This window comes from Protopterus annectens, chromosome 5.part0 (assembly GCF_019279795.1).
Source record: "Protopterus annectens isolate FY-2018-M chromosome 5.part0, PAN1.0, whole genome shotgun sequence".
NCBI classification, from domain to species: domain Eukaryota; kingdom Metazoa; phylum Chordata; order Ceratodontiformes; family Protopteridae; genus Protopterus; species Protopterus annectens.
Genome location: NC_056735.1, coordinates 403,305,133 through 403,321,150, shown reverse-complemented (window position 1 = coordinate 403,321,150; position 16,018 = coordinate 403,305,133). Strand labels below are relative to the sequence as shown.

Sequence of the window (16,018 nt, the reverse complement as noted above, 5' to 3'; positions counted from 1 at the left end):
CCTTGTGAGTGGGACATCAGTGTGCCGGAATATAGAGTCACCTATGACTAAAGTCACCTATGACTAAAGTGTTAGGTACGTGGTCTTGCCTTAGGGGCTGCTGCTGGGTGACACACTGGTTGTGAACTATGTGACACTTTGGTTGTGATTGGTGTTTTTTTGCGTTTCAGCTTCAGAGGTCCTTGTTGCTTGGGCAGGTTACAGTTAAGGGCCTCTGCATATGTGGATTTAGTGTTGCTACATGTGGGTATTGGTGGTTTGGGTTTAGAAGGGCTGTGTGTTGCTTGAGGTCTTGACTGTCTAGCACAATCTTGGGTGGAGAGAGCTTTGCATTTTGGTTATGTTAAGTGCATCTCTCACAGGTTGTAGTGTTGGGTGGTAGGAGGAGAGGGTTGTCTGTGTACATGAGGCAATGGCTGCATTGCCCCAGTATGCCCAGATTCACCAGGCGAACAGGAGAAATCACCGGAAGCTGACCCTTGGACATGCCTGGTTTGGTGCTTTTTTTTTTTTTTTTTTTTGTAAAGTGCAGGAGCTGTTTTCCCTTACCTTAGCAAGGTACTTTGCAATTATATGCTGTTTAGTGCCTACTGTTAATTTCTCCTTATTAACAAGGAGAGTGGAGTGCTTGTATCAGTTTATGGCTTCCCTAGTGCTTTCCAGCAGGTATTAGAGCAAGTGCTAGTCACAGGGATGCTTAAAGGCAAGATGAAAAAAATGCACACTGCAGTATGCACTAGAGAAGTTAGATGTAAAAGTAGGTAACTTAAGTTTTACCCGTTTAAAAAGGTAAGGTTTAGTGGAGAGTTACTATTTTTAAAACAGCAAGATGGATTGAAAGGGGTGGTCACTTTTGTATTCTGGTACTATAGGTGAAGAGGAGGGATTTCAAAAATGATGATTTTGTGATTACTCACACAAGCCAGTGAAGCTGGCTCAAAAGGAGGTAGAGTAATTTTTTTCCAATACAAAGTTAAGGTCCCAGGCTACAGTAGGGGCTCTCCTGGGTGGTCTTAAGTTTTTGGCCCCTCTGAGGAACTGCTTGAGCAGTGGATGAGAGAAGAGGGGTGGTTCTGTGTTGTAATGAGTTGAAATGGCTGAGGCATGAATTTTGATGGAGGAAAAAGAAAGGCCCTTGTGAAGCATCTCAGTTAATTATTGAATAATTTGTGGTAAATTGGGCGCTGCTGTGCTCATCCACTGAGTCTGGATGCAGGAACAGAATCTTTTCCATTTTTCAGCATAAGATTTTCTAGCACTAGACCTCCTTGCCTCCAGAATGACATCCAACACTTGTTTACTGAGGGATGGTAATGGAGAGATCAGGTAATCAGCCAGGCTGCCAGTTTCAGGGTATGAAGCTGAGGGTGCAGAATCTGGTCCTTCTGCTGGGACAACAGGGTAGGGGTCTGAGGCAGGTGCCAGCAGTGACACTGCACAAGAGGAGGTACCAATGTTGGCGTGGCCAGTCTGGTGCAATCAGTATCGTCCCTGGTTTGTCCTGTTTGATCTTTAGTAGTACCTTGGAGAGGAGAGGCAGAGGAGGAAAGGCATAAACTGATAGATTTTTCCAGGTGAAGGACAGGGCATCCACTTTCCAGGCTTGTTTGTGGGGAGTCCTTGTGCAGAATTTGTCCAATTGGTAGTTCTGGGGGGAGGCAAACACGTCCATCTCTGAGCTCCCCCATTTGTTTATCAACATGCTGAATGTCTTTGGTTCCAGTTTCCACTCGTGTGGGTCCATGAGACTTCTGCTTAGATCGTCTACCAGTGTATTTAGCTTTCCTGGAAGGAACTGAGCCTCTAGGTGCACTTGGTAGCTCAAGGGTGTGTTCCACATAGCCATGGCGTCTGCAGAGAGGGTATGAGTGGGCTCCCCCCTGCTGGTTTATGTACCATATAACAGTGGTGTTGTCAGTCTTTACCATTAACTGTCCTGGAAGAATGTGGTCCTTGAAGGTGTCAGAGCATTCTGTACAGCAAACATTTCTTTTTGATTGATATGCAGGTGCATTTGACTTGGGTTCCATTTGCCCTGAATGCATTTCCCTGCCAAGTGAGCCCCCCATGCATAGTCTGATGCGTCTGTTGTTAGGGTTTGGGTGGCAGGGGGTAGAGTGAATGGCAGTCCCTTGTTTTGGTGGCAGGCCTCTGCCCACCAAAGGAACTCTAACTGTAGGCAAGATATGATAGGAATCATTGCTTCTAGATCCTGAGAATGTTGACATCATAGATGTTTTAGATACCACTGTAAGTTTCCTCATATGCAGTCTTGGATATGGAATTAGAAGAATGCAGGCGGCCATGAACCCCAAGGCTTGCAGTATTTGTCTTGCAGATAGCAGGGTCTTTGTGGCCATTTGTATGAAGTAAGCTGTCAAATGAACTTGTTTCTCTGAGGTGAGGAAAGCCATCTGGGAAGTTGTGTTCAAGCTTGCTCCCAGGAATACAATTTGTTGGCAGGATACCAGATGTGATTTATTTTCGTTTATGGTGTACCCCAAAGAAGTTGGCACTTTTTGTACAAACGCCAGATGCTTCAATAGTATATCCTGGCTTTCTGCCTGAACTAGACAATCGTCCAGGTATGGGTATATTTGAATATTTCTTTGCCTGCAAAATGCAATGACTGGAGCTAGGCACTTTGTGAATACCCTGGGCGCAGTGGATAAGCCAAAGGGCAGTACACTGCTTTGAAGTGTAGGTATCTTCTGCAAGATTCCCTGATTGGGATGTGCAGGTATGCTTCCTTTAAATCCAGTGTTGCCAACCACGCATCTTTGCCTAGCATAGGAAGCAACTGTTGAAGAGTTAACATCTTGAATATTGGGATCACCAAAAAGTATTTAGGATAGAAAAATCCAGGATAGGATGCCAGGAGTTGTCTTTTCTGGACACCAGAAAAAGTCTTGAGTAGAAACCTTGTCCCCTTTCCTCTTCTGGGACAGTTTGAATAGCCCTCATACTTAGAGAACTTGCATTTGAGCCTCTGCCCACTGATTTAGGGGTAGATCTGGCCAACCGTTTGGGGTTGGTAAGGGGTAGATCTGGCCAACCGTTTGGGGTTGGTAAAGTGTGGAAGTGGAATCTGTATCCTTGGGAAACTATATTTAAAATCCATTTGCCTTGGGTAATGAGTTCCCAGTTTTTTGCCTGCAGAGCAATCTTTCTCCCCTAAAGGAGCAGTCAGTTGAGAAGGGCTTGGAAGTTTTAAGGTTAAGTCATTGAGACAATTTACCATAAGGGGGGTCTTACTACTCCCTGCTTTGGAAGTGGGAGCCCCCCACTGCCTAGTACAGTGCATACCTTGGGACTGAAGCCCGAGTGTTCTGCTGGTTCTGGGTTTGGACTGAAGACCTGGAAGAGGCAGGAAAGGACCAATTCTTAGAGGGCCAATGCCTACTAAATCTTGGAGGCTGCACTTGCAGGAAATCTTTAGCAGTCTGCATAGGATTTAGCTTTTTCCTCCATCTTTTAAGTACTTCTTCTGATCTGTTGCCAAACAGGCGGTCCTGATTTAAGGGAGCATCCAACAATTCAGCTTTAACATGATCTGACAAAGATTGCTCCTTAAGCCAAGCATGCCTTCTAAGTACAGACCCAGTAACAGCAGCCCTGCAAGAAGCTTCTAGTGAATCAAAACCAGATTGCAAAGTATGTTTTCCAACTTGTTCAGCAGAATGCATTAAATCCTGTAAATCCTTATTTTCAGCACAGCTAGGAATCAACATCATTTTCTGTTTAAGCAATCCAATAATATGCTGCTGATACTTTAACATATGAAACTGACAATTTAAGGCCCTAATGGCCAAGGTTGCAGAAGTGTATATCTTCTTACCCCATCTATCTAGTGCCTTGGAATCTCTATCAGAAGGGGTAGGATTTTTGGCAGTAGTAGCCTTTATGTCCTTGGGTCCCTGTGAAATGGTCTCAGGATTTGCAGTAGGATTTTTAAAGAGGAACTTGTGAGAGTCAGGAACCCTGTAATATCTATCTGGTTTTCTGGGAGCAGGAGGTAAGGAGTCGGGGGCCAAGCTAGACTCCGTAAAGGCATAATCAACAATGTCCAGTGCAGGGGGGATAGCTAAAGGCCTATGTTGGGGTAGAGGTAAGAAATCCCTAAACCTCTTTTTAGAATCAGAGTAATCCTAGCTTTCCCAGCGAAAATGCTCCCTAAGAGTATGCAAGGTTTCACCAAGAGAGAAATCCTCTGGAGGGGAAGGAGAGGGAATAGAGTCCTCTGCATCAGAATCCTCATAGGTAGATAAGGGTAAATCCTGGTCATCAGAAGAAACAGAAATTTCAGAATCCTGATCAGAAAAATCATAACCAAATTCAGTCCTAGGTCTCTTAGAGGGGGAAGGTTGGCTTCCCCTGATTAAATTAATAAAGGTATTCAGCCTTTCTTATCATTTGTTTTTTAGGCATAGAGGCCTGACCATGTGGTCTGGGCATCGGTTTTCTAGGCATGGATCAAGTTTTAGGCCTTGAAGAAGATGGCGTCAGTTTAATATGCAAGTCAGAAGGCCTGAATACACCCTCAAAAGCCGGAGCCTGCACAGCGGCTCTAGACCCATCCAAGGTAGAGACATCCGCAGGTTCCACGGTTGAAGCATCTTGCGGCATACCGTACTCCGAATGGGTCTCAGTAGAGGCCTGCAAATCTGAAGTAGTGGGCATCAGGGGCTATGAAAGCACCTCACTGAGTACCAGCGAACTGGCAACTAGCTTAGGAGAAGCATCATCGGTAGCTTTGGACCTAGGCAGCCTGTCTCTGTCTTTATCTTTGCGTTTTTTTCAGAATGTCAGTAGTTGGGTGGCTTACCGAAGCCATATCTGGATAATCGAACAGAGTACCAAAATATTTAGAAGCGTAAATATACCGACAACGAATAGTTCGTTGTTTAAATAAGGCACAAAACCGACAGCGAGGTACGTCATGGTCAGGGCCCAGGCAAGGAATATAGTATGAATGAAAATCTTTATAAGGTATTTGCTTTCCACAAGAAATACAATTATTGACTTTTACTGACATCGGTTTAGAGCAAGAAAAAGTACTTGGCTTTAGTTGAAGACTTCGGTTCTGAAACTCGAAAATAAAAATTTCAGGAGTCGGCCGACCGGCACTTGTGAACTGCTTCTGCTTCGGGCACCGCACGGCAAGAAAGACTGATGTAATGGTGTCGGCTGCATGCCTTATACCCCTGACTACCTGACGTCATGGAAGATGAGACAGCAACCAATGCAGTACCCAAGACTTTGATAATCAGGTCAACTGAGGACTACTGCAAGCAGATAACCCAAATGTGATGACTGCAACAGTGAAACACGAAGAACATTAGATGAATCTACCACTGAAGTTCCAGCTTGAAGCATGGAAGTAGAGGAATGCTGAAGCCAAACTGGCTTTAGAAATGAATGAAGCTTTCTCAAGTGGAGTTTGGCTAGAGGGAGTATAGGAATGGTGGAAGCCATGAAACCCAAAGTCCTTAGAAACTCCCTGGCTGTAACTGAAGCCAGAGGAAGAAGGGATTGAAAGAAAGCAATCAGAGTTAAAGCCTTGGGAGGAGGCAGGGATGCCAGCACTGGAGCACTCTGGAGCCTGCACCCTAGAAAAACATGATCATTTGAAGGGGTCAGGAATGACTTTTGAAATTTACAGTAAACCCCAGGCTTTGCAGGAGTGAAATAGCAAAGTGTGGATGCTGAAGTAATATCTCCAGACAGAAGGCCTGAATAAGCAGGAAGTCTAGGTAAGGAAAGACCTGTGTCCCCTTAACCTGCAGAAAGCAATCACAGAAGGCATTTGGTAAAGATCCTTGAGGCCAAAGGGCAAAGCAGAGATCTGAAAATGCCAGGAACCAACAAAGAAATGTAAAAACTTCCTGAAAAGGGAGGAATGGGAATGTGCAGATAAGCATCCTTGAGATCCAGGGAAACTAGAAAAGCCTGAGGAAATAGCAGAGAAAAGGTTTGAAAGGACAACATCCAAAAGGAAAGAGCGTTCACAAAAAGGTGTTCAGCTGAGATGAATCAAAGAATGGGTCTCAAGAATGGGTCTCCAGGTGCCTTCTTTCCTGGGGACCAAAAACATTCAAAAATATCCCCCTTCCTCCTCTTCCTCTTCTGAGAAACTTGACTTTGAGCAAACTTGAACAGAAAACCACACTGGACATAAAGGGCAGTTGGTTGTGAGGGCTGAGAGAGGAATAAAATGGAAATGGAGGAAGAGATTTCCAAACCATGAAATAACCCTGATGAATGATGGAAAGAACCCAGAGATCTTGGGTGATCTTTAACCAAAATGGAAAGCTCAGGGAAACACTTAGAGAAGGAGGAATGTGGCTGAGAACAGGGCATGGACATTCAGTCAGCACCTGGTTTGTCAGGAAAAGCAGGCTTCCGAGCAGAAGGAATCTGGGTAGCCTTAGCAGAGGGAGCCCTTCTACCACCCTTTTTACCTTTAGGGGAGGGTGAGATAGTCTACGGATAAAGACAGCTTATTAGGGTAATTCCTTTGACATTTGGTAACAGGCGAAACAAATATGCTTCAGCTCCTGTAAAGCCTTGCCCTTTTCATGCAGGGACTTGTACAACTCCTCAGCAGGAGCATCAAACAAATGCTTATTATCCAGAGGAACATCCATAAATATAGCCTTGATATCATCAGGCAAAGGCTGAATTCTGTGCCAGGAATACCTCCTCAAAACAGATCCAAAAGCAGCAGCCCTAGATGAGGTATCAGCTGCATCACAACTGCATTTAATTGAATGGCAAGCAACTTGATAGGAAGTCCCTAGCAAGGCAAGAGCAGAGGCCTTCCCTTCAGAATCAGAAAGATCTGAAATTATTGGACAGGTCTGAGAAAGAAGAGCCAAACACATACCTGGTCATATCTGTCTGATAGTTCACAGCTCTAAAGGCTATGGTAGCAGAAGTATACACCTTCTTATCCAGCCCCACCGTGGTTGTGCTATCCTTACCAGATGGAAGCAACTTAGATGAAGGCAACTATTTTATCAGAAGCCACTGACACCATAGAAAGGTCAGCAGAGGGACACTTGTAAAGAAACTTGGAGTCCATCAGGCACTAGATAAAAATATCAGGTTGCTTGGAAGCAGGGATTGGGAATTAGGAGTCTGAGAAGCAATGGAAAAAAAAAGCATCCAGAAATGTAAGAAGAACATGAGGAACAGCAGAGTGAGATGGCCTAGGACAGTCCATCTACAGAAGCTCATAGTACCTCTTCTGAATAGCAGACACCACAGTATAATCCCATTTGAAAAACTCCATCATTTGGGAAATAGTGTTGCCAAATGAAATCTCCTCAAAAGGACAGTCATGACTGAAAGACTCTTCCTCCTCAGAACTGCAGTCTAATGGAGAAGGAATACGAGAGGGAACTGCAGTCTAATGGAGAAGGAATATGAGAGGAATAAGTAAGAAATTCTTCATCAGAAACCACATCATCGTCAGAGGAAACCTGCTCCCTAGGCCTCTTAAGACGGGTAGAAGACCAAGGAGGAGCAGGAACTGAAACCCCTTGTGGAGACTTCATAAGGGCATTAAACAGACCATCGGTGAAGTTTTGCCATTCCCTTTGAGGATCCTTAGCAGCAGGTGAAATGAGATTAGCCTTCTGCTTCTTTTTAAGCGGAATGTCAGCCTTAAACAGTTTAGGATGCTCTGACCCTGGATGACACTGTATAATGGTAGTCCAAATGTCTTCCTTCACTAAAATCTGAAAAACATCCCTAGGCTCTTCAGAAATTATCAACTGCAGTTTCCCCTGCACTTCCAAAGTGACATCTGCAAGATCAGAATGGACGTGTGCAGAATGGAACCTATGCTGGCTTCTGAAGCAGTTGCAACGGAGGAATCAGAGAAGGAAACTCGGTGATCCTCCAGGCTTTCATCAGCCTCAAGAGAGAAGTCCTGTGGAGGCGGTACAGCCCAAAGAATTCGACCAAGCTTTCTTGGTCTTTCTTTTCAGACGGCTAACCCTTGGGCTGGGAAGATCATTCCATAGTGTCTTTAACCAACAGTTTAAGTCGTTGGTTCTCTAAGTAAATCACAAGGGAAGAAAGCTGACTATGCAACGTCTTAGGGATGAAAGCTTGACAGATTTCACAAGATGCTTGGTCATCGGAAGCACCTAAATATAACAAACACAGCTTGTGACAACCTTTATAGGGAATCTGTCTCCCGCACTGGCATTTCCCCTTTGTGGATGACACACAACCAACCAGAGTAAGGCAAAACAAAGATAAGAAAAATCAAAAAAAATACAACAGGGCACTTATCTGAAAGTGAAACAGTAACCAGCAGACATATGAATATTCAGACCCACAACTGAAGAAAGCTTTCAGACTGTTGGCAAAGAAATTCTGAGCATGGTACGTCCGGATATCGCTTTTATACCTTACACTGTGCATAGGGAGCATACGTATAATGTACGGCATACCCATTACAACTTAAAGGCTTTGGTATACTGGCAGGATGTTGGGCTGCCCTTGGCAGGGATCCCTATTGTAAAGAATACTGCAACAGTGATATGGAAGGACATCTGTCCATGGTGACGGTTTTGTCTGCTTCTGGTAAAGAGAAATTTATCCCAAAGTTCTGCAGTATGGTGTTCTTCCTCCACAGGAGCTTCTTTTTCAGGCATGGAAGGAGAGGCAATAGGATATACAGGGGTTGAGTATGCTGCTCTCATTCAGACTTGGGAACAACTGAAGTTTTCTCATGTGTAACTTTGGAAGTGGGATCACAAGTGTCGCTTTCATGAATAGGACACGAAGAAAGAGCCTTTGTGGGTTCTGTTTAAGCAGCTTTATTTTATACAAACACATCACTATAAAGGCTTAATGGCTCTAATTTAAGTAACTTGTATATAAATTAACAACTGTAATTCATGCATGCTCACTCTCCGGCTGCACCTTCAAAATGGCACTAGGGATCGCATGTGTCGGGAATTTATATGTGCATGTACAGCCTCGCGTGCTTCCTAAAGATATAGCACACACTTTACACTATGATCTACATCCTCCCTCTGAGAAACAGATTGTGCAACAGTTATGAGACTATTTGGCATGCAGAAATCACAGGTAATCCTTAGTAATGCATTATACAATAATAAATACACATGTATGTACAATCAAGTCCACGTTGCTGCATATTTCGCACTGCGCTTAGATACTCTTCTATATCATGTGACATAAATCAGGGAATTAGATTTAGCAACTGGAACAGTCTCTGTAAAATGGTTGACCTGTGGAATGTTTGAATCACTTTCTGGAATGGAATCAGAATTTTGAACAAATTCTGGTCTGGACACACAGTGTCTTACTCACTCTGATTTAGAGTCCGTATCACAGACACAGAAACAATGTTGCGACTGCAATGACGATGGTGATTCTGGTACAGGAAGAAGATGTCTGCAATTCCTCCTATACTCCACAACCTCAGAATTTACCAAGTAAGATTTCAGTTTGGTACAGATGCCTGTAATCTGTCCTATTCAATCAAAACCTTTTTGTTGTCTAGATTCGTAAGGTTTCTCCTTCCCTCAACAGACGAAGTAATCTAATCTGTCATAACTAGACTTCTGGATATTATGCTTCTTAAGCAATTAAGCCTTGATGGTTTTAGTGTTCTTAGATTTAAGCTGCAACAAACTTGAAGAAATAGGTAGCGTAGTTCTCATTTACCTGGAAAGTAGCCTTTGAGCATTCAAGAATACATCGGTATCATCAGACTTTGACCTTCCAAGTAATTGCTCTGCACTGCACGTTCAGCTATACCACTGGACTGAGGATATTCAGGACTACTAGTGACATGTACCAAGTCCCATTCTTTTGCAAATTTCTGAAACAACTAGCTAATAAATTGAGTACCATTGTCAGAAAAAATGTGTGTGGACTACCATGAATTGAGAAATGACATTTCAACTTAGTAATAACAGCAGCTGAGGTTAGGTTAGGTTAGGTATTAGTTCAATCTGAAACCAATTCGAATAAGAGTTTACCAGAACTAAGTAGTGTTGACTGTTCCACTCAGATATCAGTCACTAAAGTAGACCAAGGTCGTTCAGAAAATGGACTAAGGTGAAGTGGCTCTCTTTGCAAATGCGATCTAGTACTACTGCATACTGAACAAGAAGAAAGAATTCTATTAATGTCTTTTGGTAATTAAGGCCAAAATGCTAACTTTCCTGCTCTTCCCTTAGTGGATGTGGACCTTGGGAGACCACGATGCAAAATCTGGATATATTCTTGTTGTACGGAAGCAAGAACAGCAATTTAGGACCTTTGAAAATAATGCCATCTTCCATCAACAATTCATCTCTAAGGAAAATATGTTTTCGAGATTGCTTTGACAGCCATCCGACATTAATATAGTGATTGAGCTTCTGCAAAATTGGATCAATCTGAGTGTGATCAACTCATTAAGTCTACTGGTGGAAAAATTACTCACTGACACCACATCAAAGTCAAAAGTCTTTGTTAAGTTGTTCTGTTGTAATTCTGGGCAATCTGGATAAGGTATCAGCCAGATAGAGCAATTTGCCTTTAGTGTGGACCATTTTGAAATTGTACTTTTGCAATCCGAGCATCATTCCTTGTAATCTTGCTGGAGCAGAATGCATAGGCTTCTTTAGAATATAACTAGCAGTTGATGATCAGTTTCAAGCTGAATAGCTCAACCATAATTATAATCATGAAACTTGGAGCATGAAAATGCTATTGCCAAAAGTTCCTTCGCAGTTTGAGCAAACTGCATCTCAGTTTAGGTTTGTGTTTGTCAGAAAAATATGTTTTAGTATATGTATTAGTAATATGCTTAGTGCATTTAGAGCTTGAAAAGGGTTAACATTTATTCTATTTCACACTGCATAAATCTGTACAAATTGCAGAAGCTTTCTGACCTTGTATTGTCATGAAATATGCGCAGCTAAAATCTTTGCTTATGCCTTGGAAATTTAGTGAGAAGCAGATGATTTCTGCTTGTGTCAGGAAAATAATGAATAGAACAATACCACTTGTATAAATGTTATGAAACTTAGACAAGGAGTTCCGCTTGTGCTGTGAGAAAATACACAGCTGCAGAAGCTATAGATAATTAGAACAAAGACTGTTTGAAAATATGAACTGCAATCAGCATTTGCTTGCATCTCAGCTAGAAAAGTACCTTGAAATGTAACACATGCATTAGAATTGTACAATAAAAGCTTGTAACGGGTTAGTGCCCACCAAGACCAGGTTGTTTTTCTCAAAGTTTCTCATAAATCCAGTCATGTTAGCAGAAAATCTGAGTAACATCTGCTGTAGAACAATACTGAAAGTTGTGTTTGATTATGTCAGCTATAGAAGGCCATGTCTTGTAAAACAGTATAAGAATAGCATACTTCCGGTTAATAGTTAGGCAAAATCTTGTATTTGCATGTTTTTGTCTCCTTGCTGCAAGTTATTAAATGTGCCTTAACTGAACCTTACGTGTATTGGTCTTTGAAGTTTTTTCCTTTGACAGATTGGTCCTTCGGACCTGAAACCCTCACTTCGCCTCAGATCAGACAGGCCAGGTGGCTTGAAACCATACGGGGAAGAAACCACATCGGTTCTTCTTATTTGAAAAGCCCTCCGACTGAACTGTTGTACAAAAGAGGCCAGCCACTTTCTGATCTGCGACTGAACGACGGGTTTACACGAACCAGGTGATCAATCACGAAGGCTCACGTAAGGTGAATCTACCTTTTTTTTCTGTTTTAGATCAGGGACTAGATTTGCATTGTTTTTGTCAGGACTATATTTTTATAAGTCAGGGACAAAAAAGATTGCTGTCTTGTCATAGATCAGGGAAACAGAGCAGGTAGGCAGTCATTCTGAAGAGACTATAACAAAATCCGTGGTACCACGTTAAAAATAAGGAGTTACGTAACGATTAAAAGGGTAGAACAAAATGGGTAATAATTGCAGAAAAAGATCCCAAAATCCGCCGTTAACCGAAGACGCGAAATACATGCAGTCACAGCGTGCTGATAATATTAAATACTACTCAAAATGGGTTAATAAGTATGAATTTGACGGTAAATTAGAAAAATCCTTGCTTGTTAAACTTGTCAAACAGCTTAAAACTGATTCCAGAGGTCGGGTAAAAAAGCAGCACCAATTAGGAATTCCTCAGGCACACAGGTGGATTGAGGAAGTAAACCATAGGGAACAAAAAAGCAATAATTCAAAAGCAATGTTTTTAGATAAGGAGGACAATAACTTAGTAATAGCATCAACCCCTCCGCCTCCCTTACCAGAATATGAAGCAAGTGAACAAGTTAGTCCACCCCCATGATATCCTGCTGTCACTGTAAATAAAGATACTACAAAAGCAAAACCGTTTATTAGAGATCCCATCGAAATCAGGTCTCGAACATGGGCAGGTAATTCAAAAGGGGACACTGAGCTATATCAAATGGGTAGGAATTCACGATCTATGAGTGAAGAAGAAATATGCCCACTTATAGAAGTGCCTAATCCTCAGGTAGGGCAAGAAGGTCAGGACCCAACTATCCTAGTGTATAGACCTTGGACTCAGGAAGACATCCAGAAAGCCACTGAGGGAATTCTCCATCCAAAAGTTAATTTCAGAAAGCTCTTAGAAGATTTGCAAGGAATGAGGCTAAGTTATAATTTAAACAGAGAAGAGGTAGAAAAAGTAGTCGGACAAATTGTGGGACCAGATTGGCACATGATTAGTGGCGACTGGAATCCCCGTGACTCTCCACACAGGCCCCTCTCACATAGCAGCGCAGAGCTAGACAACAGAGTGAAAGGTCTTACTGGCCGTATCTCTGAAAAATGGAAGCCTAGGGCAGACTGGGCTTGCATTAATCAATGCATCCAACAAGAAGGCGAAACTGTTGACAGATATTATGCCAGACTGTTAGAACGTTTTAATAACCATTGTGGAATGCAGGTTCCTGAAGATCAGACACAAGATTCCCCATATGAGCAGCAGTTAAAGAATGCATTTTTGAAAGGCAGTATTGCACCCATAAGCAGTTTTATTACAAAGCACATGGTAGATCATCGTACAAGCAGATTACAGTCATTACTTGAATATGCTAGGCATGCCAAAAGGCATTTTAATAGCAAAAAGAAAACAAAAGCCCAAGTATTTTCTGTAGAAGATGGAGCAGAAGTTTATGTAGTACAGTCCGGGAAAAAGGGCAAGAGAAATGCCCAGGGAAACAATCTGATCAGCGATCAGAGGACTTTAAAGGGCGAAAGAAAAGGGGTGAAAGTTTCAAATGCGGTAAAAAGGGACACTTGGCAAGGGATTGCAAAAAAAACAAGAAGGCAACCACGGAAGACAAGGAGGGTGAGGACTGACTACATGATGGTCAGGAATCACTAGAAGGGGATAGCAGAGATATGACAAATGAAAATGTGACAGAGGGAGTAGAGGATGTGACAGAAGAAATAGGGGAAGTGCAGGAAGTTACAGATAGTAAAGAAACATTAAATATTGGATTTAGCTTTATTGAGCTTAGAGCTCTATTTAGCAGACACGAAACCAGAAGAAACACTCCTGGTAGAAGGGTGGGAAGTCAAATTCTTGTGTGACTCAGAGGCATCACGGACCCTGCTACATCCCTCCAAACTGCCAGAGAATTCAGAGTCATCGGATTACATACTAGTGAAAGCAGCTAATGGACAGCTGTATCAGGAGCCCCTCTCCCATAATATTGCAATAACTGATCCTGTTTCAGGATTGACCCAGAAAACTAAAATTGTTGTTTCTGCAAAGTGCCCAGTAAATCTCTTGGGCAGAGACCTTATGCAGCTATTTAGTATAGCAGTAGTTCCAACTATGCAGGGTATGGAAGCACAGTGACAAATTGATACCTTTGCAGTGCAATCGGAGGGTGAAATGTTTTATTGGTACAGCCAGGACTTTGTTACGACTGGTCCAGGGGCAGTAACCAAAGAGTTGATGAACATAGCCATCAGCAAGTTCCCCTCCCTTGACATTGATAAACAGCATTTGTTGCACTGTACTATGTATTATTGTAACACACCAGGACCTGATAAGGAATATGAGCAAGAATTGTTTAAAAATCGTGCAAACAGATTGATATTACGTAATCTGTACTGGGACACAGAAGGGAACAGTGTAGCCAGCTGTTCATTGCCCCAGGAATTCTTTGCACTTTATAAATCTAATCGATTACCACATGTTAGCTTAACTACAGACAAGAATGTAAAATGGGTAGACTTAGGAGAAAAAGTCACGAGATGGGAAAAACTGAAAGAGTTAGAACTGTCAGAACAGGGAATACAAATGCAGAAGTTGAATTGGATAACTCAGACCCACCCAGCTGTACACAAGGACAGCTGATTAGCACTCCTACTGAAGGAGGAAGAGAATGCCTTACAGAATATACCGGAAACTCTTTGGTCAACAGGAAAGTCAGATGTAGGACTTATTCGTACAGCGGGACCAGTTACTATTATGCCAAAGTCAGCATTTAGACCACAAAAAAGACAGTATCCCTTAAGAAAAGATGCAGAGGTAGGAATCAAACCTATTATAGCAGCTTTACTTAAGGAAGGGGTGTTCGTGGAATCTCCTGATTCACCATGTGACACGCCCTCATTTCCTGTTAAGAAAGCAAACTGAGAGTGGCGTATGGTCCAAGATTTACAAGCTGTAAATGACGCAGTAATACCAAGGGCACCTACGGTGCCAGACCCACACACCCTGTTGAATGATTTAAAACCTCAACAGAAATATTTTTCTGTGGTAGATATCAGCAATGCGTTCTTCTCGATACAGATACACCCTGACAGCCAGTATTGATTTGCATTCACATTTCAGGGGAAAAGGTATACATATACGCGACTACCACAGGGATATTGTGAAAGTCCGACAATATTCTCACAAGAAATGGCAAGCAACTTGGCGGGATTTACCCCACCGAGAGGTAGTCAGATTTTACTTTATGTTGATGATATCCTGCTGGCGGCCTCCACCCAGCAAGATTGTAAAGAAGATACCATAGCGCTGTTACAATTTTTAGCCGCTGAAGGACATAAAGTAAACAAAAATAAACTGCAGCTTTGGAAAAAACAAGTTAAATACCTAGGATATGCAATATCCAAGGAGGGTAAGACATTAGATGAGGACAGAAAAAAAGCGATTTTACAAACACCAAAACCCACTACCAAGAAGGAAATGATGTCCTTCCTGGGTACGACTAATTTTTGTCGGAGCTGGATTCCAAACTATGCCTTGGAATCTGCACCGCTGACTAACCTGATTTATAAAAAGCCTATGGCAGCACAGGATTTGTTATAATGGACATCAGAAGCAGAATCTGCTTTCTGCAAACTGAAACAGTTAATAGCGTCCTCATTAGTTTTGGGATTGCCAAACTATCAAACATTTTTTCCAAACTGTAGATTTTAAGCAAGGTTATATGACATCAGTGTTAACACAGCAGCATGGGGACAAGCAACGCCCTATTGCTTATTATTCATCACAACTGGACCCAGTGGCACGGTCTTTACCCCACTGTGTACAAGCAGTAGTTGCAGCTGCAATGGCAGTACAGGCTTCGGCCTCAGTAGTTTTGTTCCACCCTCTCACATTGAGACTGCCTCATGCAGTCGTGATTATTTTACTGCAAGAGAAGGTAGCATATCTTTCCCCTGCTAGGCATCTTTCCTGTATGACTATATTGTTGAGCCAACCTCATATGACAACTGAATGATGTACGACTTTGAATCCTTCTACCTTGCTCCCAACCCCTGCAGATGGCACACCACACAGCTGCCTGCAGGTGATTGAGCAAAAGACACTGCCTAGAAAAGATCTCACGGATGTCCCCTTGGATGATGCCGAGGTGACATACTACGTGGATGGCTCGTGCAAAAGGGGTCCTGCAGGACAGAACCTAGTAGGATATGCAGTAGTTTCTGATACTGACATTATAGAAGCGAAATCTTTACCACACAATTT

General features: G+C 42.5%; 1 protein-coding gene across 4 annotated transcripts in view; it reads right to left on the bottom strand.

The window, feature by feature from the left end:
- Positions 1 to 16,018, bottom strand: part of SLC35A5 (solute carrier family 35 member A5) — a 712,931-nt gene that overhangs the window by 238,142 nt on the left and 458,771 nt on the right. The window lies entirely within an intron of this gene.